The 23,771-nt window shown below is 36.1% G+C and overlaps 1 protein-coding gene across 28 annotated transcripts in view; it reads left to right on the forward strand.

Annotated features, from left to right (window-relative positions):
- Window positions 1-23,771, forward strand: part of MEF2C (myocyte enhancer factor 2C) — a 135,280-nt gene that overhangs the window by 6,687 nt on the left and 104,822 nt on the right. For 18 of the 28 annotated variants that reach the window (XM_041398275.1, XM_041398279.1, XM_041398285.1 and 15 more), the window contains one exon: window positions 3,343-3,443. The gene's annotated coding sequence lies outside the window, so the exon portion shown is untranslated. Of the gene's footprint in view, window positions 1-3,342; window positions 3,444-7,017; window positions 7,560-18,519; window positions 18,624-19,263; window positions 19,500-23,771 lie in introns of all 28 variants that reach the window. The other 10 variants (XM_041398276.1, XM_041398264.1, XM_041398274.1 and 7 more) reach the window with 8 other exon arrangements.

Consider the following 23,771-nt stretch of genomic DNA (forward strand, 5'->3'; position numbering starts at 1 on the left):
TGCAACCTAAAAAAATATTTTCCTAGTTCTCTCCCAGCTTTTCCCAAAATGAAAGTGAATCACAGAGAGATTCTCCTTATTCAGGGCAGGCAATCACATGGGCAAATAAATGTGGTAGAAGGAATTAAAAGTGTGCTCCTTACTTAGATGCTAATTCTGAAACAATTTATGGAAGCCTTTCCTCTTACAGATAAGTAGAAGGCACTGCACTAGCAGGAACTTCTTTAGAAATACACAGCTAATTATACAGAGGTTTAAGACTTCTAAAGCTGCATAAATTAACAAAGAAATACAAAGTTATCTTCTTCTGCATCAATTCTAGAAGCTGTGAGAGATAGCTCTTCTACATTAGCAAATGAGTTGAATAGTAAAGATACTGTATTTCTTGGGTGAAAGCTGTTTAACAATCTAGATAGACTTTAATCACAGATGTATTAGACCACACAGTAAATTACACTTCCACCAAATGCTTTACTTTGGAAAAAAAATCTGACGCTTCTGCATAGGAAGACGCAGAATTATAGACATGAGCACCAGTTCATGAAAATGACAGCATTTCCAAAATTATTCTTCAAATACATTCCTGTACTTAAACCCTATTAAGATGGGGAATTGATTCCAAATTTCCACTCTAAGTTCATATTTGATCTATTTTTGTATTTTTGCATAAGGGGAAAAAAAAATTCCACTTAGCTCAAAATTTTACCTAATTAACTTTATGTCAGAAGAGACTGGGGAAGGGAAGTAGAATTGAAACTAGTTACTGAGATTTGAGTTTGTCTGAGACTAAAGTTTTGCTTGCCAATTTCTTACTAGCACTGAAAATCTTCAAAACTCTAGGTGCATTTCTTTCAGGAAAGCCTAGACACACACTTTTGCAGTTAAACTTCGACGAGGGAGAGGTTAGTAAGTTAAATTCTTCCTATATTTACACTTAAGTAAGATCATGGGCTACAAGAGTTATACCCCTAAAATGCATATGTGTGTATATAAACTCTATACATTTGGTGGAACATTGGCATACCATGATAAGTACATTTGCATTACTTACAGATGGCTGGTACAGGAACTGGACTTAGAGCATACCCAAAGACTAATTTGGAGGTAGAAGTTGGATCTGGGTGGCCAGTGACATAGGGCTGAGCTTCCATTTTAGTATCTCATCTCAGCCTGTCAGAGTACACTGGATTTCAACAGAGTTCAAGGGACTTTGGACATGCCATATGCCGCTCCACAGCATCCATGTTCCACACTAAGCAGGAGACCTGGGATTTCTATATCTATTAACCTCCTTCAGATGCCATTTCAGTCTCATTTTGAAGAATAATTTTTAAAAGATACATACCTTAAGAATTACTTATTTCTAAAATGCATGTGCGGCAAGAGTAGACATAGATCTAATTTTAATATCAGTCTATGTTGTCATTCACAAAGTGATAAATACTATTTTGTAATACTATTTTTATAGTATTTATTTTATTTTTATACTCTTTAGGACAAATTTAGTAATGTGTAATCTTTGAAAGAAAATGTATTTGTCTTTGAAGAAGTTATCTCCTATCTCTAGACTGAAAACAGTTTTTAAAAAATTACAATTAAAAAATGTATTGGATAAAAGAAATATCTTTGGGCAGCTGTTTGTGAGATATTTAAAGGACAATAGCAACTTGTGAATTAGAGTTTAAGAAGCTGCCTTTAGTAACAATGAAACACTGCGGATTACTAGAACAGGATCAATTTAGCAAAACAAACAAACCCCCTTTTCATTGTTGACTTAACGCATTTGGCAGTCTTTTTTCCGCTAAAATCAATCTCTTCCCTGCAAAGGCCCTTGAAAGTATCAGCAGGGGAGCATAAAAAAAATCTCTTGATCCAAAAAAAAAAAAAAAAAAAAAAAAAAAAAAAAAAAAAAAAAAAAGGGCGGTGTCTGGAGGAGAGGGGGAAGTGGCGAATTGAAAAAATATCTTTCCAAAAGGCTGGAAACTAACAGATAATATCCTGTGTTAGTCGAACTCCAAGAGCCCTTCATCTCATTTCACTCCACGGCTTCAATACCAGCCAGCTGGACACCGATCTGTCCCCTTCACAGGACTGTCATGCGCTGCTGGAGCTTCTCAAGCCTGGCCCTACGTGTTTGGCCACTCCAGCCCTCTCTGAAGCCCCGGGACCTTAGCTCTGACGCCCCACCATCTACCCTCCCGCGGCTCCATCCTGGCCCTGAGCTGACAGGATTGGCAGCCCGGGTTCTGCTGGCACTGCAGAGCCTGCCACAGTGGGGACATCCACTTGTTGCAAAGGTCGGAGCCGTGGGCAAAGGCTCTGAACAGGCTCCGGAGGGGCCCAATGAGGGCAGTTCTGCCTGGGGACGCGGGGCAGAGTTCTGCTTCCAGCCTCCTCACAGCCGGCCTTTGGTCTGGACTTCCCAACCCTTCGCTACCCCCGGCCAGTCCCACACAACCATAGCTGCATTAGAACAGCCACTGCCCGGCCGGCTTTACACCCCCTCAGCGTCCTCCCGTCAGAACGGGGACGAGGAAAGGGCGGCGGCCGCAGCCCCGGCAGCGCCGGCGCCACCCGGGACCCGCTGTCACTCGCTGCCTCGCCCGGCCCTGCCAGATCCTCGGAGCAGGAAGAGATGGGGCCAGTGTCGTACTTACTCCTGCTGTGACTCCCGACCACCACACCCGGAGGGACAGCCCAGCACGTAGAAATTATGAGTCAATAAATAAACGATGAGAAGCCCGGGTAAAGATGTGTGCAGGTGCAAGGGGTTGGGGCAGAGGCCAGAAAGGTTGCCCCTCAAAACCAAGTTGTTCCAGTTGGGACCCCCCTCTCCACAACTACATGTGCACAGAAAAACGAATATTTGGGGTAAAAAAAAATGTTCTGCTGGTGCTACCTGGTTGCCTTCCTTAAAGAAGGCCCAAGGAGATGCATGTCTGGTGTTGGCACCACACATACCTGCCCTTTATAGAAGGAACAAAATTATATGCTGAATTTTACCACTTTATATTTCACCCTGGCCTTTTAAACAGGCATTTATTAAACAGTGAGATGGCTGTGTTTTCCAAAATACATGTCAAAGTATAAATATCAACTGGAGGATAAGTACAGCCTGTGATCAATAGTTTTGTAATTTTACTGATAGTGTAGCATCCCTAAGGTAGGACTTAGATGGAGTTTATAACAGCTTCTGAAAACATCAAGCTACTTACAAGATAGGCCTAAGTGCAAATCAGTAAAGATTCATATTCTTTTTATGGAAATTACTTCATTAATCTCTTAAAATTTGGAAGTTTGAATTTTAATAATATGCTACTTTTGTGCTTTTAAACATCCAAGGTGCCGAACAAGAATTGTAAACTGTGAAGTAACTACACCATGAGAAAGATTAAGTAAAGCATTGGAGGCGGATGATTTTGACAATAAAGAGGGTGTATGTGGTGAGTGTTTAATATTTTTTACATTAAATATCACCAAGTACTATTTACTATTTTTAGATTTTTGCTCAAAGCAAAACCTGGAGACCAAAACTCTACTGCATAAAATACTTATGGATACACCTGTGACAAAGGCTTTCTGTAATCATTGCATGATGTGTGTGATGATAACACCATTTTAGTAATGGCATGCCATTTTATTTAAAGTTAATATGTCAGCAATGCATACCTTGCAGATATATTTTTTTGCAATTAAACAATTTTGTGAAGAATCATGTACATGTTATCTCATTGCAGAGGTTTACAAAGCAATTAATTTGTGCTCCTGGAACACAACCCTGCTATCTCTGAAATTATCTGAGTTTATATATTTTTGTTCATTATAAAAGCATATGGTTTGAGGGACTATTATGAAAGAATGAAGAACAAATACAGTACTGTTGAATAATCTTGTGGGGTAGATTAATCTATAGCCTCAATTTCTCTCAGGGTGGGTTGCTGTGGCAACCGCCCCAGCTCACTTTAAAATAATTTCATAAAGCTCTCTTCAAGAGCTGCACCCAGCGTGGGCCAAGTTTAAAAGCAGCCAGACATGGGAAAAAGAGTTATACTGTGTTGCTCTTACAAATAGGGAGGTGGTGGAAGAAAGCAAGGTGTAGGGTGGAATGGGTTTTAGCAGAACTTTAAACAGAAAACAGAAACCAAGCTAGCCCAGGGTTAAGATGCGAAGGAGGTGGGTAATTACATAGTAATATCACTGCTTTTCAGTTTAAATACCATTAAAAGATGTAAGTTGGCAATCTTGTTTCTCCTAAGGGAAAAATATATTTTGCATCCACAAAACAAAAATATACTTCGATAATCATCTTCAAAGGAAATGTTACCTTGAAGTAATCACACTTGTAATGGAAAGAGATACTTGGATACACTCTTTAATAAACATTTGGAGATCTGATTTTATAATTATTACATTATGATTGATGTCTCATGGTTTAAGACACTGCATGCCTCAGGTGGTAGATTGGGGGGGAAAAAAATTGTCAGCAGATCTATACATGGACTTTGGACAGGAGAAAAGCTGTCCACAGAAATTTCTTGTGCCAGAAATTTGAAAAGGGTGCATTCATGGAGATTCAGTACATGTAGAGACATCAGAACAAAGGTTTTTCTACGGTTTGAAATTATTTCAGGTTTTTTAATTGATCCCTTTAAATTAAGGGAAACAAAACCACTCAAACACTTCAAATTACTCTGCATAAGTTCATGCCTTTTCTAACCTTGAAACGAGTCACAAATCCTGATCCCTCCCCTTATATCTGTTTGTCCATCTGGCATCTGAATCCTGTTGTAAAAATCGAGATGTCCTTTACATGGATTTGATTAACTGTGCTTGTGACAAAAATTTGGCATGGCTTTAAGGTGCTCCAGTATATGAAGGTCACAACTATTAAAAGATTAGACCACAGGTGCCCACATGGAGGTGTAGTTGAGGTTCTGAACTGCTGTATACTTTTATTTTCTGAAATATTTGCTTACTGTAATAACTACTTTCAAAATAGGACAGAGCTCACATTCTGTCTTGCCCGTTGAAGGGCTGTGTTACCAACTAACCAGACACCAGAAAACTTACACATCCTGCACAAAATAAAGCAGATGCCAGTCATTTTCAGTTAGAGCACAAATGTGTCAAGTCTTAACATAATTTTCTAATTTTTGCCACTAAGAATGTACAAATATTACTGGATAGTTGGATGCCACACTGGGAGACCAAAATTGTCTGTGGAAGAGGCATAGCAAGGGTACAACCTGTGTAACTGTTCTGTATGTCTTTCCTGCTGTGCTTCACAGCAGACCTGAAGCTGAGAAAGTATTTCTTTCCCAATGTTTTTCAGGCTGTGTTAACACTGCCGTGCATATGTGTCTCTTACCACAGTATCCAATGTGCTTCACTTGTACCTGATTGCCTGGTGGCTCTGGCACATCAGCAGCACTGTCGTTATTGGTGTGGGTACATTTGTAGCATGTCACTCTCACCCAGACAGACCAGGACATGGATGAGACCCGCAGCATTCTCTAAGGATTTGCATTGTGAGCAATTGTAGGGTGCTTGTTAGAGCTACCTGAGCTTTGTTTTGGTCTGACTGCGCTTTGAGCATCCGTGATTTAAAGAGTACAGTTGAACTGAAAAGGTATTTATTCACTGTCAAATGCTTTGGAAGTAGGTCAGTGGCCCAATGAGATGTTTCTAGGGGAAAAGACTGTGAGACCAAGGAGTTGTATTAAAATAACCCAAATATATATTTATCACTGTGTTTGAATTCAGTCGTTAGGTTTTATCACGTGTGATGTTCCTATTTCCAGTACCTTAATCTATCATAAAAATAATACTCTGTGCCTTTACAAACTGCCCTGTTCCTCCCAAAGGATCACAAAAGTTGGCTATCCGCATAAAAATTTTCAAAGTATGTGCAAGATCCAATTTTACTCAAATCACTGCACGTGCTTAATCTGGATTCAAACTCACAGTGCAGTCCTTTCAGTCCAGTTTTAGAAGCGACTGAACGTATTAAAAAAAAATAAAGCTCTGTCCACACACAGTATGCTCTCAGTGCTGCATTTCTGCGGGTAAGTCCGACACGAGACCGTCTCCGGCAGCTTCCTGTGGCCAGGACCTGCTTGAGGAGGCGAGCGGGCCCGGATCTGGCCGCTGCTCATCGCGGGGAAGCACCGCTGAGCCGGAGCAGTTCCCCGTGACGCGGGACGCGCAGCCGGATGAGTTGGGAAAGTTGGGCTGCTCAGCAGGAGCAGATCTCGGAGAGGGGCAGCCTCGCCAAGGGGCTGGGCAGGAGGTCTCGGGGGCGGGGGCAAGTGCCGGAGGACCTTAGCCCTGCTGCGCTCCGGAGGCGACGCAGGGGTTGGATTGCACGGCAGGCCGTGGGCCGGCTGCCCCCTCTCGGTGCCGCCCCTCCCCGACGGAGGTGAAGCCACTCCGAAGGTGTCGCTTTGGGGGTGCCGGGGATGAAACCCGCAGAGACGACCCGAGCCCTGGGCTCCGCAGGCCCCGAGTGCACCGAAATCGGTTAGTGCCCGCAGCCGGGCCCTGACCGGCCGCAGATGCGCTGCCGCGGGCGGTGCGCGCCTACCGGGTTCGCAGCCTTCCTGCTTTCCCTCCGCACGCTCTGGTACCTCACCAGGAGGGGGAAAACACGCGCCGGCTCGCCGCCTTGTCTTCGCTTTGTATAATAAAGGATGTCATTAGGTTTGCGTGTGGCATATGCTATTACCCCCACCGTAAAACTAAAATTAGCAAAATGTCAGGAATGGAAAGATTGATTCGCCCAAGATGCAATTATCATTTAAAAAGTGCTTGATTGAGGTGCTGATGCTCAGTGATTTATTCTGCATACCATATACATAATTAAAGTAGTGTAGTGGAGCAATTTATCAATCTAGTTTAGACTAGAGGGGCAAGGAGCTGCTGCCGCTGCTGCTGCTGCTCTATGTTTGTTTTATTAAAAAGCTTTCGGAATCTGATCCCGCCCCCTTTTTGCGAGACTGAAACTGATTATTTCTTCAGCTCGGGAGAAGAGAGTCATTCGTTTGGGATTGTGGGAGAGGTAGAGAAACAGAGACACGGAGAAAGAGAAGAAAAAGGAGGAAGAGAGAGAAGCAGAAAAGGACACCTCATCAGGAGTGTAGTTTCGATCCTTTTCTCGCCTCCCCCTTCCCCTCCGCGATGTTTCAAAGGCTGTGAGCTATTCGTCTTTTCCCATTCGCCTGCTGCCACTTCCTTCCTGGACGATCTCAGGACGAGTCCGGTTACTTTTAATCCGACCAGCAGCTCAGCCACTTTCTCCTCCTCCACGCAGCACACACGCGCGCACACACACACAGACACACAGACAGACACACACGCGCGCGCGAGCACACCCCAGGCACCTTCTGGCTGCTTATTGGATTGACTTTGAAGGTTGTGTGTGTGATTCAAGGCGGCTGCATGTTGAACCAGGTGGTGAATATTTAAGACTGGAAGAAGCAGAGGGATTTTTTTCTTTTTCCTATGAAAGGAAAATATCTGAAGGACCAGTCTGATCAGCCAAACAGCTAACCGTTTACAATGTAAGTACATGCGAAATTCAGCGTCAGAATAAAATATAGTGGGCATGGCACAAAAGCCCTAGGTACATTTCCTATCGCGTTTGAAGAATGTATCAGTCATTTTATGTGAACTGGGATTGAGGTTGCTTGCAGACTTTCAGTGTGTGACTGTGCAGTTGCTTAAAAGTAGCTTGCTAAACAAGTAAGAGTTATATCTCTAGTAAATTATGGTGAACTTGTCTCTATCAGTGTCATAAGTGTTTAGACTTTGAAGTTATTTTACATAATTTATGTGCTTGATATTATGAATTTCTGGAAGCTTATTTGATTCAGATGGCTCTTAGTTGATTTAAAAGCTATGACCTTGTAGTGCTTGCGCTCTGATTTATCAGACTAGGGAAACAATCTAGCTTCAGTGAAACGCTCTTAAACTTCGTTGTATCGCATGCCCTTCAGTCTTGCGTTTTAGGATGTTGCATGCTTGAAGGTGTTCAACTTTGTACATCTTTCATCTGAATTACTTTAGTTTGAGATGGAAACACCCCTTGCATTTATGTGGGAACTTAAGTGATGGTCTGCAAACCGATTTTGGAACAGTATGCTTTGGTCTTTACACAGTACTTTGAGTTATCTTTAAATTTTTTAACACAAAGGAGCTAATCAGAATTACTGAACTAGCTGACATAATTGCAGTACAATTACTTACAGGCTAAGATAAAGTTTAATGTAAATGACAGACTTGTAAGATTATTGTTACATTGTGTAATTAGAATACTTATTATTTCCCATAAAACTTAGTGTGACATTCTGTCAGCCTGAAAAACAAAACAAGTATAAAAAACAAGCTAATAATCCTGTTTCAATACTACTACTACTACTGCTACTACTATTACTAATAATAATAATAATAAAAAGCAATGCAGCATGGTGCAAAACAAAACTTAATGAATCATTGTGGGTATCTAAGCATTGTCTTTTATAGAAAAGTTCTATTTTCTTTATTGTGTGTTATGATTATTACTACCAAATAACTACATACTTAATTAAATACTGTAATAGACAATTTAAGACTAAAGGTTTAAGATAATTAAACAGGGAAAGGCCCTTTACCAGTACTTTGCTGATGATCAAAAAATAATAGCTTTGACACAATATTTTGCACATATCTGACAGTCACCTTAATGGCATATGTCCTAGTTTCATATCTTTACTTTAAAATAACTATAAGATGAATGACAAACTATTTTAGAAGCAACTTCTCATTTAGAAGACTAGATTTCTTTCATTGGCACTTTCCTGGCCATTGTGTTTGAAGAGTAAACATGTTTATATGGAGTATAATAACTAATCCCTAGATACTTGGCAAGGTGTGGAAATAGTACCACCTGTGATCCACCACTCCAGCACCTCTGTATTGCCCACATAATAATTTTCAGTCCAAATGTTAAGTCATATGGTTTCTGTGGGGATTTGTTATTTTTTGAACTGTATTTTTTTACAGGATTTCAAGTACCTTACTTTAAGTCCAAAACTCACAAAACTTTCTTACTTTATTAATTTTCTTAAAATATCCATTATATTATTCTTTTTGTATTAATGAGTATAATTCATAATGAGCCTATGCTGAAATACCCGCCCACACTTCTGTCCTTTTGGGAGTGATAGAAAAATTTCTTGAAGAACAATTTAAGACAATGGCCCTTAATCCCAGGTGTCTTATGTTCCTGGTTGTACGATGTTGTGGTGTGTTTTTTGTTTTATTAGTAGGTTTATTGTTTGATTTGTAATTACTTTTATTTTAAAAACTTGCTGTTCATATATATTTATGCTAATATGCTCTACATAGTATGAGAAGGTAGCTCTGGGACCTGAACATGGAAAGGTTCTTTCATGCAAGGAATTCTTATGCAACTAGTCCCACCGGCAATGCCAAGACTACTTGTGAAAAAATTAGCAAGTCACAGGGATAACTATTTACAGGATCAGGACCCAAAGAGACTAAACCTCTTGCCTGTCCTACAGCCTTCATAGGACCGAGATGTAAAGAATGTCACTTTCAATGTCCTATAAAAGAATGTACGAATCAGGTACTGTCTGCATCCTCTTAAAATTATTTGACAAAGAAAAAAGTAACTGTAAGTTTAGGAGCCTTATTAACATTGGTACTAAATGATAAACAGTTTTGGAGATTAAGTCTTTAGTTGTGTTCCTGAGTATCTAGTTTTGGATTGTAGTAAGAAAATGAATTGAAATAACTTCTTCCAATATGGGAACCAGAATTCTTTTTTCCCTTTTTTTAAACGTTTCATCTACCTGCAACATGTATATTCAAAATGAGAGACACCTTTCTTAAATGGTTCTTTTTTAAAAAAATGCCTATAATGTTACAGATAAAGAGAAATTAAGCTTCCAGAAGCTTTTCACAAAAGTTTGCTTAAGAAATATTTTGGTAACTCATGATTCAGTAGATAAAAGTAATTATATAGAAACTTAGGAACTGAGCAGGAGTTGTGAAAAGAATATTTTTCCAACTTAATTTCTATTAATTTTACTTTTCTCTATAACAGATTATTTTTCATCAGGATAGTTTAGTTAATTTTCAGAGACAGCTGAAGTTAGTTCTATATTTCTTTAAGGAAGAAGTCATTAATTGTTATTACGTTCTTGAAAGAAAAAAGGCTTGGTGTTTGATACATTAAGGTCCATTTTTATCTGTTTGATATAATTATTCAAAATTGCATGACAATTTTTACAAAAATCAAGTAAGGTGTATTGGTATTTTTTCAAAAATACTGATGATGGAGCTGAATCTACATAAGCTGTTATGTAATTTCCAAGAATTTATAGTCCTTGCTTCAGCATCCTGAATAATAACCAAAACACGTATATTTTTATGCATTTTAAGTTTTTTAATTTTGCTATTTGATATCAGCAGAGAGATTTTGCTATATCCTCATTTAGGCTCTGTAATGACTTAGGTACAAAATATTTTTAAAATAATATGTTTAATTCTGAAAGCTAGAAAACTTCAAGCTTAACAAACAGAGTTAGAATTTTGATATTTGAAAAGGATGAAAATACAATTTTGGATCCTGCTTCAGAAGAACTTTGGTCAGCAAACACTGATTGTACAAGTGAAAAATTGAAAAACTGAATTTTAAAATTATTTTTAGAAGTAATTACTTGAGTCCTCTTACCAGCTTTAAGGTCATTTTCTTAGAACTGATGATCAATGATACATGTGGACAGGTGATTAAAAGGTAGTTCTTCAGCCCTCCACTTTAATACCACTGTCTCATTGACTGCAGCGCAGTAGAGGTTGTCTATTCACTGAGATCTGTCATCTTTAGGAAATCAGACCAGCTTATAGGGGCGATTCACAAAACCAACAGTGACAACAAAGTCTTATGTGCCTTACAAAAGAAGGATTAGGCAGTTCACATGTCATTTGGATTGGACAGCAATAAAAGCTGATTGCTGTGCATTGCAAGACACACTTCAGTTTTAAGTGATTATTGTATGAGACAACTAGAACTCTGTCGCTTACTCATTTTAAATGTAATTCAAATCAAGGAAAACTCAGTTTTGATGTTATTGGATTTGTATGATTTATAGTGGAAGCACAGCCATTTATAGCATTGTTACACAAATTTTGTAAAAACTTCTTAATACACCCCTTTGGGGAAATACAAATGAAATGTGGTAGATTATTGTTCTTGGATTTTTTTAAAAAAAATATATTTGTCTAGATATTTTCCTCTAATCACAATTTAAAGTTACAAAAAGTGCCTAGGCTCTAAAAATTTTCTAGGACTGCACAAAATTCACTGCACTTAACCATATTAAGAGCTTACAAGCAGGGGAGAGTGCCTAAAATGTGTCAGGGCTTCACAGATTTAACAAAAATTATAGTATTGAACAACAACTTAAGAATTTTACTTTATTCTGTTATTTTTTAAAATATAATATGCTGTAAAACTATTATTTGCGTTGCATGTGTGTAGTCTGATTTGAAAACAGCCAAGAAATTGTGCTGGCCCTATGTTGTTAAATATGCCATTTATCAGTGAGAATAGAGTTTTTTCCTATTTGCATAATTTAGTTGTAATGTACAGCCTTAGCATTTAGAAGTATGAAACTAGAAAGCTGATAACTTCTATGATAATTTCATGCAATATTTCAAAAGAATTCTTTTTTTTACCCAACTGATGCCTCCTAGTGTTTCACATAATAAAACACTAATGAACCATAAATGTGAACATTGTTCTTTCATTTTCTTCATCTTATGTGGTACATAAAATTAATATTTATGTTTTTAATTTTGTATGTGTTATTTTAATAAGACAGGAAACTCACATACAATTCAGATGTCTCATTTTAATGGATACTGAAGGTGCATTTCTATTTTCTTTCACTATAGCTTTGCCTAGCTGTGTTTTGAAAAGTTTTAGTTATGTAGAGTAGGTTTTCTTTTTCTCCTTTTGTTTCATATGTGCATTAAATGAATTTCTCAACAATGTGTTATTAGGTTCAAACAGGAATTTTAAACATTTGCTAGCATGATGCTTTGAAAAGTAAGCCCTCAAAATAGGCAATAAATATAGTTATAGAAATGTTTGAAATGTCCTAAGGGACCTCACAGCCAAATAAGATTAAAAACACTGGTCTGCAACGTGCTTGCTCACTACAGTCCTCAAAGAATAGCTATATTTTGTAGCCGGTCCTGATTATTTTACTGTTGCATGATCAAGAAAACTGTGTAGACAGTTTTCAAATTCACAAAATGTGCATTTTACTCTTTTAGTTGTGTGTATGGATGATCAGTACTTCTGAAAAATAGTTCATTTGCATTAAATATTGAGATGGAATTTGAAGTGGTAAAGACAGTCCTTTTCTTACAAGTGCAGTGTGGTCATGTAACTCCTGAATGCGTCAAAAAACCCACATTCAGCTCTATCATACAACAGTAGATTTTTTATGGAAAAGTTATTTTTCAAAAAGTTATCTAGCATCAATGCGACAAAACAAAACCTATGGGCCTCAACTGTATATTGGATCTGTCAGGTATGCTTTTATAAAGAAGCAGCCAAGACTGAGAATACTCTTACACAATTAATGCCACAGTTTTATGTAAAGTATAAGATCAGTTTAGTGAAAACTGATTTGGAAATAAAGCCTGTTATTCTAAGACTTTCAAGAAAAGTGTGAAATTCCTTGGCACTTTTTCTGTTCAAGAAATTTTAAAGATTTATAAAGTCAGTTTGCAATGAAAAATCAAAGTTTAAGAGTTAATATGTGTAACAAAAATTTGTGTCTTCTTAATGCACATATGATAAATTAAGGGGCCTACTTACAGAAAAATTCTGACTGAATGCAGAGCGTTAAATCTACATATGCAAACCTCAGCATGCGAATTAGTATCTGATTTTAGAACATTCTAAAAGTGCATATTTTAGGATTGTGTTTTGCCATCAGCCCTGTTAACATAGCATTTTTCTCCCAGTAGTTTTAAAGCGCAAAGAGATCTTTACGAGATCAGTTATCTACTGAACCCAAGAAATCACATAGAAGCCTATCCTTTAAACTTCCTTGCATCTTGAAAATGTTTCAAAGTATGCAAACCACACCTGTTATTCTGCCAGGAAAGCTAACATGCTATTGATAGAATTTTCTGATATATTACATTGCAACTTGCATTGTGAATAGAAAGCAAATGTAGAAGAAAAATAGAGGGAAGCATAGCAAAAAGAATCTTTGTGTCATTTCCAGTGTAGGACTGATACTCTGAAATACTGCCAAACTGAACCCCACCCAGCTTTTTTTCCCCTTTTGTTTTGTTTAAACAACGAAATACATTTAGATTGCAGAGATCTAAATTACAGCCTACACTTGTGTTATCTGACTTAGAACAATTTCTGCACGAATTGTCTGAGAATTATTTTAGACCTATATGGAATACACTGGCACAATATGGATTCAGTAATCACACCAGTGAGGTCTGATAGACTATGCCCCATTTGTAATCCCCTGAACAGGTGTTTTAGCAGCCACCTGCTCCAGCAGGGTAGATGTACTTATTTCTGCCTTCTGGCACCTTCCCCAGTATTGGAAGCCTGCAAGAGCTCGAGTGAAGAGAGCTCCAGAGATCTTGGCCAGTACAGCTGGTCCTGGAAGTCAGTCAGTATCTGCTTCCTTCATTTAAGCTAACCATAAGGCAGCCCACAGATTAAGGACAGAATTGAACAGATGGCATACAGCTCCTCTGCCTTCTTTTCCCAGGTTATAAAGCTGATATGAAACTTAGATTCAAATCTAACAATTCTTATCTTACTCTTATTTCTTCAACTGTATAACTGATTAAATGAAGTTTATCATAAAAATTATTAACCAAATACCAGTGCAGCAATTCACCTTAAATATTACCATCTCTTATTTTTCATGTTGTAATCTCAAGGTGAAAGTGAACTGAATTAGAAACAACATTATTTATGGTTGCTTATATAGATATAGGGTGCATGCCACTTGTGGAAGCCACACTCAGTTAAATTTCACTATTTACTTTTAAGTTGTCAATCAATAGCTGTTAGCAAAGTATGTACAAAGGGCAAGGAGGGAGGCTTGTGAAATTGTTTATAAACCACATCAGAACAAGTCGACAAATTGCAGAACACTATCCACGTGGAACATTAATTTTAGTAATTACAACCAAGTAGCAGATTAGCATGTGCTATTTGTGTGATTTTGGATAAAATTCTTGGTGAAAAAAATTTCAATATGACATTATATTTGAAATAATAGAGCATTTTTAAACCAGATTTTTTAGATATTTTTGGATTATCAGAGAAATTATGTTTCAGAATATATTCATCCTTTAAGAAGTTTGACTGCAGCACTTTTCATTTAAAAATTCAATATGGACTTCTCAATGAACACTGTTTTAAATAATTTCATGGGAGTTGGGTGCAAAAGCTGTCCCTAAAAAGGGAGTTAGGAGCGGAGGGCATTGTAGACAAACAACAGGACACTGAGGTTCTGTGACCATCCTGTAATGCTGGCCCATGTGTCCCCTTCAGCCTGGCACTTTAGCCTCATAATTTTACTGCCAAGAAGTCCCTTTTGATGGCCATATCCCATGTGAATTCCTAGGCAACTACTATAAAAATGTTAATATTCTGAGGATATTCTATGAAACCAGCAGGAGACAGTATGTTCTCTAGACTTAGCCTCAGGACTGCTTTATGTCTGTCCATCTGTGTCCTGAATGTGTTTCTGCTTATACTGAAGGGAGAATAGCAAAAGTGGAGGAAGGCTTTTAGGGAGGTTAGAAGAATGCAGATATGGTCTATTTGTTAAGATGGAATACAATGAAGGAGAGTTAGGCATGTTAGTCAAACTTAAAACCTTAATCTTTTAGAACTTTTTCATTAAAAATTCCTGTTGAAATGTATGTAATTAATCTTGCTGTGAATAATCTTTAATTGTTGCACACATAGGGCAATGGTCTTGTTGGATTGTTGATTGAAATATGTTGTATAGCTGTAAGGAAAGATCTTTGGAACAGTATTTGATGAGACAAATTTGATTTGATTTTGCTGACAGAATCTTGGAGAAATCATCAGTTTTCCCGTCATCGTGTTTAAGTGTATAAGATGGACATATAGCAGAAAAATGAGAAAAAAATCCATGTTACGTCCCCAGTGCAATCTATGAAATGTGTGAATTTCCATACTTACTAATCTTCTTTGTGACACATTTTTTTATTTCAGAATACTGAGCCAGAAAATGCATTCATGCAGTGACATACAAAATTTATAACTTTACCCAAAACATACATAGACAAATTTTAGAAATTATGAATATGGCCATAAATGTTGGTAAGAGTCTATGTAGTAGTATGGTCATTTAAAACTAAAATTTCATTCATGTTTTGAATATGCACATTTGAAAAACTGTAACCCACTCTAGTACTCTTTCTTATATGATGTGTAGTTAACAATTGGAAATAATATAAATTTATGTTCAAAACATGTATCAAGGGGAAAATAAGTTGGAAAAAATAAGTGGAAAAATAGTTTTCCAGTTTACTCTTAAAACATGATTAAATGATTGCTAAGCTACCTAATTGAAGCAAACGTCCCATAATTATAGCTGTATCCTTGGTAGTAGAAATCTGCATATCTTCACAGGGAAAACAGTAGGATCTGGTGTTTCCATTTTATTGTTGATGCTGCCATAAAAAAGATTATGCATAGGAGAGATAGAGAAGAATGATCTTCTACATTTCCTGTAATACTGGCATACAAGTTGGACTAATATTTTTGTGGGCTTTTGAAAAATTGTTATTGACAAAGCAAAATGAAAACCTAGTTTCAGTACATGTTCCAGTACTTAAATCCTCATTGAGAACCTTGCATTTAGTTCAGTTATGCTTCCAGTAGATAGTGTCACAGGCTTAGTATTACACTGAGTGGAGACATGCAAAATAGTAACCTAGAAAGCATCCTTACTGGATGCTATCTTTTCTGGAATTTAATATTTTTTTAAATTGCATGAGAGGTGATACAGTGGTGATAGGGTTAATGCAAATCATTATGGCAGATAAAAAGCAAGCCATAGAAAAATTACTAATTTTGCATCATATTTTTAATGCTATTAAAATTATTTCCCCATGTTTCTAATCATATGTCACAGTCTTATTTTCTGGAAAAATCCCTTTGCCCAGGATTTCTCTCCTGGAAAGCTGAGAAGCCTCAGAGAAAAAGGAATTTCAATATTATCTCATTCGCTTCTCCTGTGTTTTGCTGCTTTGGAATGTGGTTGGAGATTGTTTATCCAACAGGTGATTGTCTCATTGGTTTCATGTGAATTGTTTTGACTTATTGGCCAACTGGGGCCAAGCTGCTTCGGACTCTGGAGAGAGTCATGAGTTTTCATTATTATTTTTTAGCATTCTGTAAGTATCCTTTCTGTATTCTTTAGTATAGTTTAATTTAGTATTCTTTAATATAATATAGTATCATGAAATAATAAATTAGCCTTCTAAGAACATGGAGTCAGATTCATCACTCCTTCCTGCCATGGGGCACCCAGCAAATACAATAATCATGTAGTAATACCCATAACTGAGGGTGCAAGGATTTCTTAATGGAGGGAGGGTGTGTTTTTATTTAACTTTTTTTTTAATCAATATATAACAGTAAGAAGCAATATGCCATGCAACAGAGCCATGACAAAAAAAGAAAGACATTCTGCCCTGTTTTTAAGAGCAGTACTTGTCACCTAAGTGATGATTTTCTTGATCTGCTTTCTGTTAAAAGTCTCTAAAAGTCACCACTATAAAACATAGCACTCTATTCTACCACATTTTTATGTATATGATTACAAGCAAACCTGTCATGAGACCATTACTTCTGTGACTACTCCAACAGGACACTTCTACAGATTTCTGATAAAAAGCCATTTTGAAAATAGTCAGGAAGAAAGTATTTGTTCGCCCCTTTTGCTTTACTGTTTTCCAGATGTGATCAGAAAGAGGAAGTTATTCCACTAATGGATCAGAAGATTGCTCTATGAATTAAATACCATTCTAAAAATACAACTCCCATATCTGAAAGATATAAATTCAAAATACAATGTGGATATATTAAAAAAGCCTCTTTAAAATCATAAGGAATTGAAAGATGCATAGTTTTGTGAGTTTCTGATGATGATAATATGTGAAAGAAAGAATCATCAGCATTCTATTTTCATATGTTGGTCTACATCCTATTCTTATATGCAGACTTAGTTAAATAGTTAAATAAATACCCACTCTTGTGTCTGTTCAAAAAGACCTTTTTCTGTGATGTAAACTAGATTTCTAAAATACAGGCTTTCTACTGAAAAGGTGAGCATACGGCACATTCCATTTCAAAGTGTGTTTCACATTTTGAACAAGTTTCTTGATGCAATAATTGTCAGCACCAAATGCAACCCATCAGTTTCAATTGCCAAGGAGGCTAGGGAGGAGAATCCTTCAATATGAATTCCAAAAACTTTAACATATTGGGAATATTTTAAATATGTATATTTATCCTTAATGTACAATTCAGTAATCATCATCTCCCAAGAGATACATGATCTTTATTTAAGGCAACAGATGCATGGTAAAAAAAATTGCAAGTGAAGGGCAGAAGCTGAAAAACAGTATAAGAAAAACAGTATAAGAAAAAGGACTCAGAACCCCCAAGTGTAAACTTTCAATGAAATGTCTGAGTAGAATGAAATTATCAACTTCAATAAAAATTTACATTTGTGTTGGGATGTGTTCAGAAAATTAGAAAGGGCTTGAGGCAACATCTAAAAGGGGAATTTAGGTTTTACTTTGCTGTGTCCTGTTGTCTACTGGAATCCACATTACAAATTAAATCTATAAATTCTTTATGAACATTGGTTTAATTTTTATGGCAGAAATTCAAGAGTTGAGAAACCTGATTGGAAAGACTTTCTACTCTTAACATAGAGCAGTTAATGGTAAATTCTGTCCTGTTGGTTATAGAACATTGTGGGAGAAAGCTAGCCTCAGTTTCCAAATGTGAGATCATTACATTTTTGTATAGGTAATAAAATAGTCATCAAAGGAAGGACTGTAACTGAGTAATATTTTGCTGGAATGCCATAGTTCCTTACCTATTGAGTTAGTCTCTCAATCTGTTTTACCTCTCATACTAAAAAAATCAATCCTTTCTATGTTTCTAGTCTGTAATATATCTTTCTGTTTAAACTTATAGCCAGTTTAAACAACCAATTCAATGTCATCTTTGCTATTGCATTGTCTGAAAAGTTGGATTTTGCTTTATAAAATACAATGTATAAGAAAATAGTCCTTTTGATTTTTACCTTTATAATTGCAAGTACATTCATCCAAATACATAAAACTAGGTAATAAATACCTCTGTGACAGTCTTTCATAATTTTTATTGACCTCATTTTTTCATTTGAGTTTGCTTTTGAACAGATACATACCATGCCTAATGAAGCTCTGAATTCTAGGATAGGAGTTAGAAACATGAAGAGGTGTTTGAATATGAGGACAGTGAGCATGCTGTGAGTAATCAATTGATTATGGGTTGGCTGAGACAGGAATTACAGCTCCAGGGTGTGCTAAATCTCTCAGTCTACCTAAGACTGTTTCATAAACTTATAAGAGAAAAAGTAGTTCCAAAATAACCTTTTTTTTTTTTTTCATGTTCTCTCTCATCTTCACACCCAGAGTTTGGGTGGTCTTTTAGGAAAGACCTTGTGGCCTAGCATGCATGACTCTTCAGTCTATTTCTTGTATAGTTAATGTGCCTGTTGAATATGTGGGTGTGAGTCAAAAGCTGATTTCATGACCACATTATTATGCTTGAATTAATGAAGAGTTTTCCAGTTAAAAAGTTGTGCTGATATTCTGTCTTGACTAGTATTTATCCAAGAGCTTGAAGTTGCTCATAAGTTATAAAAACATGCTACTTTTTCCTTTTCTTTTACTACAATTTGGAAGTTCTGATCTCTTCTAATGAAGAGAACTTACATCAAAATATAATAATGTATTTATTTAAGAGTATTTAAGACATAAGTAATATATGACACCATGTTCTTTGCTTGTGTATTCTAGCATAACTTCATTGACTTGATGACCTACTAAAAACTGCTTTATATACAGGATTCATGCTGTTAATTAACATCCACCTCTTTTTCTCAGTTCCACTCTGACTCTTTTTCCAGACTCATTAGAAACAAAGGTACCATTTGAATAGAACATTTCAAAAGAAGATCTTCTTGTCTTCTCTTCTGGACCACCCTGGGAAGAATGTATAAAGATGTACCACTTCTTTGATCAAGAGCATTAGAAGCAGACTTAAGCAGTTTTCTAAGTCCCTCTTGGGTGTACATGTGTGCTTGCCATTCACACATCCTGAAATGAGATGGAATGTGAAGGTACATTTTATGCTTTTCTAGAGCTGTTCTCAGATTAGGAAAGTATACCTCAGCTTCTGTCTGCTAGATGTTAATTGTGTTATGTAACAATCTGTATGGGTTTCATAAAGTACAAATCATTCAGTTTTTCTAATCTGATTCTGAAGTACTTTCAGAGTACCAAGTAATCACTGTAGATAGAATATATACAGGCTGAGACTGCTGACCTCATGAGACTTCCAGGTGCTCCAGATTACTTAAGGTGCTCAAACCATTAGGTGGTGTGTGAATCTTTACTCAGCTGGCAGTCCAATTTTATTCCTGATGTATAAGTCAAAAGTGTGTAAAACATTACAACAAAAGTCAGAAGAGTTTGTATGTCCTTTTTACTGGAACACTATATTCTTCAAAAAGGCAGGGAGGGAGGGAGGGATGAGCAAGTTTATTTGGTCTACCTTCATTTAGTTTATCTTCAATTAACCAAAAGGGAAACAATGTAAATTACTTTACAGCTGAAAAAAAGATTTTACAGACTCATCAGAATTTCTGAATTCTTTACTGAGAATAAGCATGCACTTCTGGTGCCATGATAACTCAACAGCTGGAGAGTGCTTTTTACTATTACTGTGGATCATGTTGTCCTTTTGTGTGAGAATACGTAATTACCACTATTTGTGGTGGCAGTTCTGCACTGACAACTGTAATTTGCTGATTCTTTTTAGAGCCATGTTGGGTTCTCAATCCATATATCCAAGTAAAACTTGAGAAGATGCAAGCAGCAATAGCAAAGCTGACTCAATCATCATTTATGCTAATTCAACTTGTGAGAGGCTCATGTCCTGTAATGGTAGAGTATTAGCAGGTTACTTGTTTTGTATTGATTTTAGGTATAATGTTACTTTTGTCTGAGAGCATAGCTAAGCAGAGGAAGGATATTCTAGTGTCTGTGATGGCAGCTTGAATTTGGGAAGCGTGGAATCAACTCTTCCAGAACCTCTTTTAGATGACTATGGGGATTTCACTTTGCTCATGCATCAATTCCCTGTCTGTAGAATGAGATGGTATTTCCCTGAGGCAAATTCTCTGTGACCCAAGCACTGTGGTAACAGTGTCCATATGAGTACCATGGAGAGTAAACAAGGCAATGTGGACTATAAATATGTAGTGGCTTTTAGTAAGTTACAGTCTAAAGCAAAGAAACAGACTCTTAGATAACTTCACTTTTGCTAGAAATCCATTTTAATTAAAGTTTAGAACTTTCTTCTTCTTTCTGTCCATTTTTCTTCTACTTCTTTAGTAGTTGTGCCAAGGTATCCATGTGTGTTTCTTCCACTGTCATCTGGCTCATTCCCAGCAGATGCACACAATCTGTTTTGCTGTCATTGACAGGGCTCAGTTTATGAAAAAAATGTGGCAGAACATGCTGCTGTAGTCACTTTTACAGGATTCTCTTTTCTAAGTAACTGAGAAGAAATTAATTCTTTTTCTTTTTTTCCATATTGTTCAGTCTTGGGGGTTTGTCCAGGCTACTTTGCATTGGGTTGAACAGGGTGTTTGTTTAACATCTTAGATTTCTTTTTTAATTCCTAATTTGTAAAGTTAAAATTTGTCAATTGTATGTATATAGAAATCACCACAGAATGCTGACAGACCTCAGTTTCAAGTGGCGGCAGTAATTCTGGCCATTCAGGAATAAATGTAGCATTCCCAACAATTTTAGACAATATTATAGTGTTTCTTTTAAGTTTTATAATATAAATACAAATTTTCCAATTTAAAAATAATCCTATCATCCAAAGATGTGCACTCTTAAGTATCCTGAATATATATTCATTATACAAAAGGATTTTATGTACAGGGATTATGTGTTCCTTCTCATGCAAAGTTAGAGTCAGTAAGAGACTGAGTAGAAACAAATCAAAAAAATGAAAAGTTTGACTTTATTGCCTACAGAATAAAAACTATAAACCTTAATGTTATCACTTATTGTGATATCGTGGTAACAGGTCTTGACATAGATTAGGGCCTGTGCATGATGCTGTGCAAACACACATTAATGAACGGCTCTACCTTTGGCCTTAACAGTATGAACAAAAAGAATAATAAAAAAGAACATAGATGGAAAGAAATTAAAATTTTTTACTATTATGAATGTCTTGCCTTTTTTCCCAGTGTTCAAAAGGAAGACTTGGCATAAGCAATTAAACTTTATTGAAGGTATCTAACCAGAAAAATACTATTTATTAGGTGATGGGTGTTCTCACTGTCTTTGCCAAAGAAAAAAATTAATCAACAGCTCAAATTTTGTGTTCCTTTTTTATTGCTTTCTACCTTTATTCCAATGAAGACAGGGATGACAACAGCAATTTCCACACTGGGCTACTATGTTTAAAGTGTAAACCGTTTAAAAAACCCTAATATTAAATATGTATAGGCATTTTACATGTTTATTAAAAAAGAGAATTTGGTTTACAAGCTGATATTGCTTGTAATTCTTTTATTTTTACCTAAATTTTCCCTTTGAATTGTACTTTGTTCGGACGGGTTGATGGCTCTGGCTTCTTTATTTTTTTTATTCTGCAGCTAAAAGCAAAACTGTTCAACAGCTAGAATCTCTATTAATTCCCCGAATTGAAAACTAGTTTAGTGAGCCTAGTGTCTTGGCTGGCTTTGAAATATCTGCATATATACATTAACATATATTAAATATATTTAAGTAAATTTGACTTATATTTTTAGGATGTATTTTTAAACACTATTTCATTTTGGGAAATGCCTTTATATACTTACAACTCTTAATTCCGATTGTTGTCCCTCACTTAGTTGCAGATTTTGTATCATTGATAGTTTGTTATGTTAAAAAAGCTATCTGGAAATATGCAACAGTGGTAGACTGACGTTAACTAGGCTAGTGGTTTTTCTGTAAAATGGTTTCTTATGATCATGTACCTATGATCATATACATATGTGTGTATATTGTACATGTGTGTGTGCTTTTTATATAAATATTAATGGTTTTCACACTATGCATGCTGCTGGGCATGCCTTAAATTGTATAAATAAAACTGTCAAAATGTCTCTTCAATTAGACCTCATAAAAATAATCAGTCCATAAATACGTGGTGTTCTTTCTCCATATATGTATATATACAGTTACTATATAAAATAAAAGCCTTTCTTCCATTGATCTAAACTTAAAATCCTCTGAATTATGGGTCAAAACCACAGTATTTTTAGTGGGGTCTTTATATGTGCTTTTTTATGTATTGGCATATTTTGATATAAAAAAAATAAATGTAAGAATACCAAACCTAATTTCTCTTGATCTTATAGATAGGCTGAATTAAAAGATGACTGTAACCTCTGTTTTTCTTGCATTATTTTTAATTTGTTTGCATGTTTTTTAAGGATAGTATTCTTGTATTTTGGAAAGGTCTGTTACAACCTAGACCTTCAAAGTTTCTGGAAATAATTTCAAGTTTTTAATTAGTCCTAAAATTACTTTAGGATGAGATTTGTTAATGTGGGCATTTCAAGGAGACAAATAACATCAGTGTTTCAGTTATCACATATAATGTAAAAAGCAGACAGAGAAAATAGGGTCCTCAGATGATTTCTTTTACTACCTCTATGTCTTGTTTGCTAGGCTCAGTTTTAAACTCAGTAATTATTATGACTTAGCCATTACCCTTTTAAGACTAAGATTTCAACACACCTATTAGTTGTTAGGGCAGCAAGAAGTGAAACGAATAATTTAATATATTTCTAAAAGAATTTACATGCTGATATTGAGAATTGATATTTCTCTGAAGTGTCAGGAAAGATGGTAAAGACCAAGTAAAAGACTTCAGAATGTAACATTTTCTCATTATGTCACCTGTCAGCCTTGATTTTTTTAAATTTAAGCATATTGACTGTGGTTCCTTTATTAAAAACAAAACCAAAAACACCTCCCCCCCAAAAAAGAAATTATAATTTAAAAAGCCTATAAAATTAATTGCAGCTTAGTACAACAATATGTTGCTTTTAGATCTAAATGCTAAACACCAGAATCTCAACACCATTTGCCTGGTATTTTATGATCCTACATGGAATCTTATCTGGTAAAAAAGATGAAATTTTTACACATCTGAACTGGACAAATTAGATGATAAATTCCAAAGCTGAAAACTTACTATATAGAACTTTATTCTCAATGTTAAGCAGTTTCACATTCTGTTTCAAACATCAATGCTGGTCTCTGCTGTAGATATCTAGTAAGTAAGAAGATATGAAATAAAGAGGGTGTTTCAG

This window comes from Onychostruthus taczanowskii, unplaced genomic scaffold, assembly GCF_017590055.1.
Source record: "Onychostruthus taczanowskii isolate IOZ18803 unplaced genomic scaffold, ASM1759005v1 scaffold143, whole genome shotgun sequence".
NCBI classification, from domain to species: Eukaryota; Metazoa; Chordata; class Aves; order Passeriformes; family Passeridae; genus Onychostruthus; species Onychostruthus taczanowskii.